At 40.4% G+C, this 11,184-nt stretch overlaps 1 protein-coding gene and 1 non-coding gene across 2 annotated transcripts in view; one reads left to right on the top strand and one right to left on the bottom strand.

Annotated features, from left to right (window-relative positions):
- SCP2 (sterol carrier protein 2) overlaps nucleotides 1-11,184 on the bottom strand; it is an 89,544-nt gene that overhangs the window by 25,474 nt on the left and 52,886 nt on the right. The gene's annotated exons all lie outside the window — the stretch shown is intronic.
- LOC111825724 lies at nucleotides 3,327-3,455 on the top strand. The gene has a single exon (XR_002828925.1). It is a non-coding gene; the product is annotated as a small nucleolar RNA SNORA11 (small nucleolar RNA).

The following is an 11,184-nucleotide window of genomic DNA, read 5'->3' as shown; positions in this document are numbered from 1 at the left end:
TCACATCCCGAGTTTCGTCCAGAAGGTCGTCCGGAAGGATTCGGTCTAATTAGCATATTACAATTTTATTATTATAGACTAGAGCAGCAGTCGCCAACCTTTTGAACCTCACGGACCACCACTGGTCTGCGGACCATTGGTTGGGGACCGGGGGACTAGAGGCCTGGGGCATGAAAATTTGTGCACTCAAGGTAGTCCCGCAGCCCAGCCTGTGCCCTCTCGCAGTCCAGGACCCCTCGAGGGATGTCCACCTGCATGTCCCGCACGGGGGATTGAGCCTGCAACCCAGCATGTGCCCTGACTTAGGCCGGGGGATCAGGCCTAAGATGGCAGTCGGACATCCCTCTGGAAGCCTGGAAACCTTCGGGGAATGTCCGGTTGATGGCGAAGCCCCACTCCCCACGGCCTAAGCGGCCAGTCAGACATCCTTAGCACTGCCGAGGAGGCGGCAGAAGCTCCCGCCAGCACCACTGCGCTTGCAGCCATCAGCCCGGCATGTGGCTGAGTGGAGCTCCCCCAGTGGGAGCACACTGATCACCAAGGGGCAGCTCCTGCGTTGAGCGTCTGCCCCTTGGTGATCAGTGCATGTCGTAGCGACGGGTCATTCCAGGTCATTCCACTGTTAGGGTAAATTTGCATATTACCCTTTTATTATATAGGATTTTTTTTATTGATTTCAGAGAGGAAGGGGGAGATAGATAGAAACATCGATGAGAGAGAATCATTGATCTGCTGCCTCCTGCATGCCACCTACTGGGGATTGAGCCCGAAACCCTGGCATGTGCCCTGACTGGGAATCGAACCATGACCTCCTGGTTCATAGGTTGACGCTCAACCACTAAGCCACACTGGTCAGGCATCTCTTCAGCTTTTAATTATCATTGTACCTTTCTCTAGCTTGCCACTTCCAAATTGTACATGACAAAGTAATAACTCATATTAGTAGCACTTTTCAGTGTACAAAATATCTTTTTTTTTTAAATAGACAATAAAAAGTTTTATTGCCTGGCCAGCATGGCTCAGTGGTTGAGCATTGACCTATGAACCAGGAGGTCACAGCTCAATTCCCAGTCAGGGCACATGCCGGGTTGCAGGCTCAATCCCCAGTGCGGGACATACAGGAGGCAGCCCATCAATGATTCTCTCTCTTTATTGATGTTTCTATCTCTCGCTTCTTCTCCCTTCCTCTCTGAAATCAATAAAAATATGTATTTTAAAAAAGGTTTTATTATTCAAAGGTTAACTGGATAAGTTGATTTGTTTATATCCATTTTTGTGAAATATGTTTTTTTAAATACAACCAACTTCTTTGCAAATAGCAGACACTTACCGCAACTATGATGACCTAGTTTTTGGTGGATAATGTACATGATTAGGCAGAAATAGTGAAGCACACACTTGTACATTAGCTATTAAATTCTCAGTCAAAACTCCCTTTGTGGCCCCTGCTTCTTGATTGATTTCTATCCCCACTTTGTCTTCTACCATCTGGTTGCTTTCCTGACCGACTCCCGTCGACTCTGTCTACCTGACTGACATCCGGGCCACTTGGCCAGCCACTCCTCTGTCTAGAATTAAAAGCTGCATTTCCATCATATTTTTCCATTTTGGGTAACTTGGGGCACTGAGGTTATCCAGTCTGAATCTGCCACTCTGCCTGTAACCTTTCTGACTCAGCTGTGGGAACATCAAAGCAAACACCTATATTTCCTTTTAGAAGACACATTCTGGTAATTTGGGACAAAGCATTACTACTCAGCTTTTTGTTAAGTTCTTTCCAAGCGCAGCTGACACCCTGTATTTCTTCTGGGCTTTCCAGAGTCATGGTCACAAACCCCTTATCAGAGGTAATCAAAGATCATAGTTCAAAACTCAAGGCACTGGAGATATGGGCTAATGCTGCAGCCACTGCATCCACAGCCCCTTTCTCTTGTCTCTGAGCTAATGGTTGGAAAAAAGTCAACAACAGTATAAGAAACTGAAGCCAGAGACCTAATGGCACCCATGGTTTTAGATTTAACTAAATCCATTGTAGAAGGAACACCTACAAGTTTAAAAGTAATTCCTACTTTTTGTTCCATGTATCTTAGTTGACCTCTTTCTCTTGGTTGATAAAAACCTATGCAAATCCCTGTCTGGCCAGCTCTAACTGTGCATCCAGAGCAATAAACATAGGAGTCAACATCCTGTGAAGGAGAACTCTGAATCACCAAGTCAGCCTCAGGAGTGTCCAAACCATGGGCAGCCACATTGGTTGCCACCAAAACTTTAAAACTACCTTCTCTGAAGCCTTTTCAGGTAATTTCTCTTTGTAACTGTGCAATGGGGATGTAAACACTGGACATCCTCCTCTAGTTTATTATCACTTGACTTATGAGTAGAACTATCAAAGGATGACACTCGCTTTGATTTTTTTCATATTCATCAATATCTCCATCTGACAGATCTTTTCTTCTTGAGACTCGGAAAATTCATTTGAAAGTCTGTTATATCCTTCTTCAGTGTCTCCATTTAGCTTCTCTTTCATTTTAGCTTTTTTTTTGACTTGGGAGCATCCAGGTCATCTGCAACACCATTTTCTCTTGTTTCGGATTTCTCATCTGAGTCATAATGGTGCCTTGACTTTCTGTATCACTCACTAGCAACGGAGTGAAAGGAAGAGGGGGCAGAGCGGTGCTAGGCCAAAGCTATATCTAAAAAGTATCTTGATTCTTTGTGGGGCAGAGTCCAGACAACAAGTTCCAACAGGTCACAGATATCTCTTTATCTTGTTTTGAAAAGCATATCAAGCTAATGATTAACCATCTTAGAAAAAGAGTTAATATATAAAATGTTTTATCAATATTTTTTGAAAATCCCTCTACCTTACAATTTATTGATATGTGCCCTGAAACTGAATATAATAATTTAAACAAACTCAGAAAAGATATTACTCATATTACAGAAGAATGCTCCTCATGATTTCATTCTATACATTCTATACGAAGTTCTTTTAGCAGTAACTAAATTCTGGTTGTCTTTTAATTTGGTTTATACACAAGTTTCCGGAAATAAATACAGTACATAAAATATTGGAAGGGACTTTGAAGATTATTTGGTGTATGAATTCCCTCTATGCTTCCTGAAAATTTTCATTCTAAGGCCTAGAATACGGGCACTGTTTCAACAATGTCAAAGATCAGAAGCACGGAATAGCCAACAAAACAGGAACTTTAAACTCATATAAAGGTTAGAATCTTGATTGCTACCACTTGAAACTCTCTTTAGATAAGTTGTTTTAACTCTGATCATGAATTTCCTCATCTGTAAATAAGATATAAACCTAGGGGGTGTGCTCAGAGCAGGGTGCCTGAAGAAATGGCTCCTCTGTTTACAACACACCCAACAGGAACTGGGGTCACTGTGACAAGGGGCACAAAACGTGTGGCCTTCCTGTGCACAAGCACCCTACAAGTGTAAAAAAAAAAAAAAGATATAAACGTACCCTTTGGGGCTTTTGTGAGGATTAAACAAAGAAGTACATGTGAAGCACCTAGCAAGATCCTGGTACACACTAGGCTCTCAAAAAGTGGTTGTTAAAAGAACCATTACAACTGAGTAATAAAAAGACAATCCAATTTAAAAATGGCCAGTGTTCTCAGTGGTTAGAACATTGGCCCTCAGACCAAAGGGTCACGGGTTCATTCCTGGCCAAGGGCATGTATCTGGGTTGTAGGTTCGATCTCCAGCCCCCAGTCTGGGCATGTGAGGGAGGCAGGGAACCCTCCCCTCCTTCACTCTCTCTAAAAATCAATGAAAAAAGTATCCTCAGGTGAGGATAAATAAAATGGCTGAGATCTGAATAGGTATTTCTCCAAAGATATACAAATGGCCAGTTAACACATAAAAAGATGCTCAATATCAGTAGCCATTAGGAGAATGCAAATCAAAACCACAATGAAATACCACTTTGCACCAACTGAGAGCTAAAATAAAAAAGGTAGAGCAAGTCTACCAGCACCATTTTTCCCAACAGCATTTGTTCACTTTGTGTTTCTATACCACATTTTGGTAATTCTCATAATATTTCAAACTTTATTATTATTATTATTACTATTATTATTATTATTATTATTATTATTATCATTATTATTATTATACTAGAGGTCCGGGCAATGAAATTCCTGCATGGGTAGGGTCCCTAGGCCTGGCTGGCGATCAGGGCTGATCGGGGCCTTCCTGGTGCTGGCTGGGGTTTTCCTTCCCCGGCTGCCAGCTGCCTGCTGCCTGCTGGAGCCTTCCTACGTCTGCGCCGCCCCCAGGTGGTCAGTGCACATCATAGCAAGCGATCGAACTCCCGGTCAAACTCCCAAGGAGACACTTTGCATATTAGCCTTTTATATATATAGAATATATATAGATTTGTTATGGTGATTTGTTAGCAGTGACCTTTGATGTTACTTTTGTACTTGTTTTGGGACACCATGAACTCCTACTGACCAGCCATAAACCCCTCTTCCTTTCTGTGGGCCTTCCTAGTCCCAGAGACACAACAATATTGAAATTAGCCAATCAATAACCCTACAATGGCCTCTAAGTGTTCATGTGAAAGGAAGAGTCACACATCTCTCACTTTAAATCAAAAGCTAGAAATGATTAAGCTTAGTGAGGAAGGCATGCTGAAAGCCAAGATAGGCCTCTTTAGCCATACAGCCAACTTGTGAATAAAAAGAAAAAATTCTTGAAGGAAATTAAAAGTGCTACTCCAGTGAACACACGAATTATAAGAAAGCAAAATAGCCTTATTGCTGATATGGAGAAAGTTTTAATGCTCTGGATAGAAGATCAAACTAGCCACAACATTCCCTTAAGCCAAAGCCTAATCCAGAGCCAGGCCCCAACTCTTCAATTCTATGAAGGCTGGAGAAGTGAGGAAGCTGCAGAAGAAAACTTGGAAGTTAAAGGGAAGTTAGGAGGAGGTATAAGAGGGTGTAAGGGGGATAAATGGTGATGGAATGAGACTTGACTTGGCATGGTGTACACAACAATATACAGATGATGTATCATCGAATTGCACACCTGAAACCTATGTGACTGAATTAACCAATGTCACCCCCAATAAATTCTATTTAAAAAATTGAACAATGGAAGTTAGCAGGAGTTGGTTCATGAGGTTTAAGGAAAGAAGCTATCTCCATAATATAAAAGTACAAGGTGAAGCAGCAAATGCTAATGTAGAAGCTATAGCAAGTTATCCAGAAGCTAAACTAACTAGCGAAGGTGGCTACTTACTAACCAACAGATTTCAATGTAGACGAAACAACCTTATATTGGAAAAAGATGCCATCTAGGGCCTTCATTAACTAGAGAGAAGTCAATGCCTGGTTTCAAAAGACAGGCTCACTCTCTTGTTAGGAACCAATGTAGCTGGATGACTTTGTTGAAGCCAATGCTCATTTATCATTCCGAAAATCCTAGGGCCCTTAAGAATTATGCTTTAGCCCTAGCTGGTTTGGCTCAGTGGATACAGTATCAGCCTGTGGACTGAAGTGTCCTGGGTTTGATTCCAGTCAAGGGCACATGCACGGGTAGTAGGCTCAATCACCAGTGTGGGGCATGCAGGAGGCAGCTGATCAATGTTTCTCTCTCATCAATGTTTCTAACTCTCTATAAAAATCAATAAAATATATTTAAAAGAATTATGCTACATCTACTTTGACTATCCTCTGTAGAGAGCACCTGAAAAGGCACATGGGCATTTCTTTAATTATTGTCAGCTGAACCCAGTGGCGTTGGCAAAACCACGTCCTGGAAACACACTTTGCCAGAGGCAGGAGTGTTGTCAGCTTGACCTTCAGCCCAGGTGCCAGGGGGTAGGTTTTGTTCTTTAAATCCAGCCAAGCACCAGGAATGGATATGATTTGGGTCCACCCAAGAATGCACATAATCTCCTTTGTCTTGACTTCATAAAACTTCCTGTTTTTTGCTGTATAAAATAAACACGCTCTATTGGCTCTGGGTCCCTGTCTCTCCATCAGAAGACAGTGGTCCCACCAGGCCCCAGCTTTTTCCTTCCATCTCTGTGTCTGTCTCTTTCTTTCATTTTCTCAATCCCCAGCCGCCCCTACTCAGGAATCGGACCACTCTCTACCTGCGCTGGACACGGAGAAGAGAGAAATATTTACAGTCCTCTATAAATGGAACAACAAAGCCTGGATGACAGCACATCTTTATACAACATGGTTTACTGAATATGTTAAGCCTACTATTGAGACATACTGCACAGATAAAAATTCCTTTCAAATATTACTGCTCATTAACAATACACCTGGTCATCCAGGAGCTCTGATGGAAATGTACAGTAAAATTAATGTTTTCATGCCTTCTGACACAATATCCATTCTGTAACCCTTGAATAAAGAAGCAATTTCAACTTTCAAGTCTTATTATTTAAGAAATACATTATGTAAGGTTATATCTGCCATAGATAAGAGATTACTTTGATGGATCTGGGCAAAGGAAACAGAAAACCCTCTGGAAAGAATTCACCATTCTAGATGCCAGCAAGAACATTCGTGATTCATGAAAAGAGGTCAAAATATCTACATTAACAATAGTTTGAAAGAAGCTGATTGAACCTCTACAGATGACTTTGAAGGGTTCAAGACGTCAGTGGAAGAAGTAACAGCAGATGTGGTAGAAATAGCAAGAGACATAGAATTAGAAACAGAGCCTGAAGCTTATGATGGAATTACTGAAATCTCATGATAAAACTAATTGATGAGGAGTTGTTTCTTATGAATGAGCAAAGAAAGGGGTTTCTTGCGATGGAACCTACTCCTGGTAAAAATGCTGTAAAGACTGTTGAAATGCAAGAAAGGATTTAGAATATTTCGTAAACTTAGTTTAAAGCAGTGGCAGGGTTTAGGAAAACTGACTCCAATTTTGAAAGTTCTACTGTGGGTAAAATGCTATCAAACAGCATCACATGCTACAGAGAAATAGTTTGTAAGAGGAAAAGTCAGTCTATGTGACAAGCTTCATTTTTGTCTTATTTTAATGATAACCACTTTATTGTAGAGGTCTGGAACTGAACCTGCAATATCTGAAGTATGCCTGAATTACATTTATTCCTATAACATGGATAGACCTCAAATACATTATGCTAAATGAGAGCAGCAGTCACAAAAGGCCACGCTTTTTATGATTTCATTTATATGAAATGTCCAGAATAGGCAAATCCATAGAGACAGAAAGTAGATTAGTGGTTGCCAGCGCCTGCAAGGACTGGGGCTGGGGAGTAACTGCTAATGGGTACATGGTTTCTTTCTGGGGTGATGAAAATGTTCTAAAATTGATTGTGGCGATGATTGCACAACTCTGATACACTAAAAACCACTGAATGTACACTTAAAATGGATGAACTGTGTGGCATATGAATTATGTCTCAATAAAGCTGTTAAAAATGTTTTAAGTGGTTGCTATTTTTCTTAGTGTTTAGGAAGAATATAGAACCCTACACTTCGATCATATCTCCATCTCCAAATCTCACATTTTACCAGTAATCAGTTTGTTCTAATTACAGATGATTGGGCAATGCCCATGAGGTCTAGAGAGGAAGGTTCATCTGCAATCAGCAACTCCCCTTGACCTCAGAGCAGGCATGTGGTCCCATCACAAACAGAAATCCAACCCAAAGAGCCAAACTGTGGGTTTCAATGAGTTACGTATGCTCCCTATTCTGAACTAAAAATTAAAGTCCACTTTTTTCAAACCCCTAGGTAATATTTATAATTTAATAATACAACCATTTTCAACCTTTTGACCAGTGACAAAAACCAGAGAAATGGGAAAGAAGAAAGAAAAATGCACAGGGAGATCAGAAATCAATAGTTAATTGAGCAACTACAATGTGTATTTTTCATGTGTTCGTTTTCTAATCCCTGGATGTTATCACTCCTTTCTAACCAGGGAAAGGTTACGTTAACATGCCCAAAGCAGGCAGTGTGAGGAAAGGTTGACAGGGTGCTCTTTCCACTGATCAACACTGCCTTTCTGATCATTCCAGTCAATAAAATTTTAAATAGATATTATAGACAGATGACAGTTAAGTAGTTTTTATATAATTTCTTCATTCTAACTGCTAACTAACTGAGGGGGGGGGTGGCTACATTACTATGGAGACAGATATAAGATTTTTGCATGTACATATAAGATTAACCAATGGACACAAGACACGGGGCGGGGGGGGCGGGGGGTAGGGGTCGGGGGAATGTCAAGGGGGGGAAAAAAGGAGACATATGTAATACTATTTGTAATACTTTAAGAAATAAAAATTATTATTTAAAAAAAAAAAAGATTTTTGCATGTAGTCCTTAAATATCTCTTTTAAAATGAAACTAAAATTGTGTGTGTGTCCACTGAGAAGGCCTAAAAACAAGTAATAAAAACAAGCACTCAGCTAGCAGCTACACTGCGGTTGCGAAATACCATTCTCCCTGAAAGAACCAGGGCTCCTTGGAGAAATGGCTGATCGTAGGGCTGGTGCATAGAAGTGCAGGATAAGCCTGGAATATCTTCTTGAGCTAGAAAATAAGTACTAAAAAGAAGCATGAGAGAAAATGAGTCAGCTAGAAGGAACTACCACTGGTCAAAGCAGGACATTTCAAATATCAAAAGAAATGATAATAATGAAATATAACCCTCTAAACGAAATAAGAATTCATGAGTTCACACTGATATATTTATCAACAAATAGACCCTTCAGTCCGTTCTAGCCACTGAGCCAAACCGGTTAGGGCAAGAATGTCCTTATACAGTTTTTAGAAATGCCCACTGAAATGTTTATAAAGGAGCATGTCGTCTCCAATTTTCTTAAATATTTCAGAAAAATATGCATATATCTCTAAATATATAGAGAGACAAAATGATAAAGCAAATGGGGCAAAATATAAACAATTGGTGAATCTGAATACAAGGTATATGGGAATTCCTTGTATCATTCTTGTAATTTTTCCTGTATGAAGTTATGTCAAAAAAAGGGTTCTAGTTAAAATGAAAGTTAGAAAATGAAAAAGCCAACCACCTACAATCACACCATTCCAACAAGTTTCCTAGATTCATTTTTTTACATTGCTCTTCAAGCCCTTGTTTATGAGCATACACATACAGTTGTAATCATTTTGTGGACAATTTTTACTTCTAACTTTTAACTTCTTGTATCACTTAGGCGTTTTACCTGTTGAGTTAAGCTTCCAAGCTAATTAGATAATTTTCCACACAAAAAAACACACAGAGCAATCCAAATAGGCCTCAACCCAGGAATGAACAAACCGTGGTACATCCATACAAATGGAATACCACTCAGCAATAAAAGAAACAATTTACTTAGACACACAACAACATGGATGAATCTCAAGTGTAATATGTTAATACATTGTTTGAGGGTAGTTTTTATCGCGCGCTAACAGGTGGCTCTACTTCTTACAGTCAACGTAAAACATATAAATACATTTCCCGCATACAATATGTTTTAAGTGAAAGAAAGGCCTTTTGATCCTATTCCCAGGATATTCTGGAAAGGGGCTGGAATGTAGGGAGAAAGGTCAGCTATTAAGTGAACAAGGAATTTTGGGGGATGATGAAACTGTTCTATATCTTGATTATAGTGGTAGTTGTATGACTGTATATGTTTGTCAAAATTTGCAGAACTGTGCACTAAAAAAGGATGACTTCTACTGTAAGTTATACCTAATTTAAAAGTGGAAAAACAAAACAAAGTTAGATTTTTAAAATAAGTTTCATTTAAAATTGGTCTAAATTAAAGGGAAGAAAAGTTAATTGTAAATTAAATGCAACTGATCATAGTTCTTAAATATGACCTCTCCTCTTCATTTTCAGAGTTCCTGTTGCAGCGCTAAACATTTCTTTTCTTTTTTTCTTTTGTTAAACCTCACCCAAGGGTATTTTTTCCATTGATTTTTAGAGAGACGGGGGGGGGGGGGTGTGTGTCAGAAAATAGACTGCAAGATATGTCAGCACGAAAAACAAAGGTAGCTCAATATAACCTGCAACCCAGATATGTGACCTCGGTGCGTGGGCCAACACTATAACCACTTGGACACACTGGCCAGAACAGCACTAAACATTTATTATCCATACTACTATAACTGCCTCCTAAGGATCCCTGGCTTTTGGTCTCTACCATTCAACTCAAAATAATGCCAGACTGATTTATCTAAAACATAATATAATCACATAAACTTCTGCTAAAACTTATACTCTGTAGGATAAGTTCCAAACTCCGGAGCATGGCATTTGAATTATTTCAAAATCATGATCCAATCTACTGTTTTCTATACACACTGATCTCTGCCCTCTACCCAAATACAGACAAGAATCTACTCTCCACCCACACAGCACAGCTACTCACTAAACCTCCTTATATTTTCAAATATCTGTACAGATCTGGAATGCCCTTCCTTTATCCTTCTTCTGGGCAATCCTAGTAATGCCAATTCAAATTTAGGTTTTCAACATAATGCCCTGGCTGGTGTGGTTCAGTGGTTATAGTGCTGGCCAGAGCATTGGCCCTGGGCCCACACACTGAAGGGTGTTGGGATCAATTCTCAGTCAAGAGCATGTGCCTGGCTTGCAGGTTCAATCCCCAGCCAGGTTGGGCATGTGCAGGAGGTAGCTAATTGATGTTTCTCTCTGGCTCCCTTCCACTCTATCTCTGAAAAAAAAAAAATCAATGGAAAAATAGCCCCAGGTAAGGAAAATAGCCTGGGGTAAGGATTAACAAAACAATAAAACAAAATTCCTTCCTCTGGGCTACTAAAACATTTTGAAAAAAAAGTATGTCTGCCTTCTCCCCACCTCTCTGAGGAGCCTAAGTATGTAGCAGTTGCTCTATCAATATTAGCTAAATGAGAAACTAGGCAAATGAGATCATGTGTAATGGGTACCTTAAAATGACCTTGTTTAAAACCAAACTACAACCTCATTTTAAAACTACTAGAGGCCCAGTGCACAAAAATTTGTGCACTCAGGGGGGCGGGGGGAGGGGGGTCCCCCAGCCCGGCCTGTGCCCTCCTCGCAGTCTGGGACCCCTCGGGAGATAACGACCTGCTGCTTAGGCCTGCTCCCGGGTGGCAGGGGGCAGGCCCAATCCCTAAGTGCAGCCCCTGGTCAGGCTCAGAGCAG

The sequence above is a fragment of the Myotis lucifugus genome, unplaced genomic scaffold (assembly GCF_000147115.1).
Source record: "Myotis lucifugus unplaced genomic scaffold, Myoluc2.0 scaffold_37, whole genome shotgun sequence".
Taxonomy (NCBI): Eukaryota; Metazoa; Chordata; class Mammalia; order Chiroptera; family Vespertilionidae; genus Myotis; species Myotis lucifugus.
Note: the sequence above shows the minus strand (reverse complement) of the source record. Positions and strands in the feature narration are given on the sequence as shown.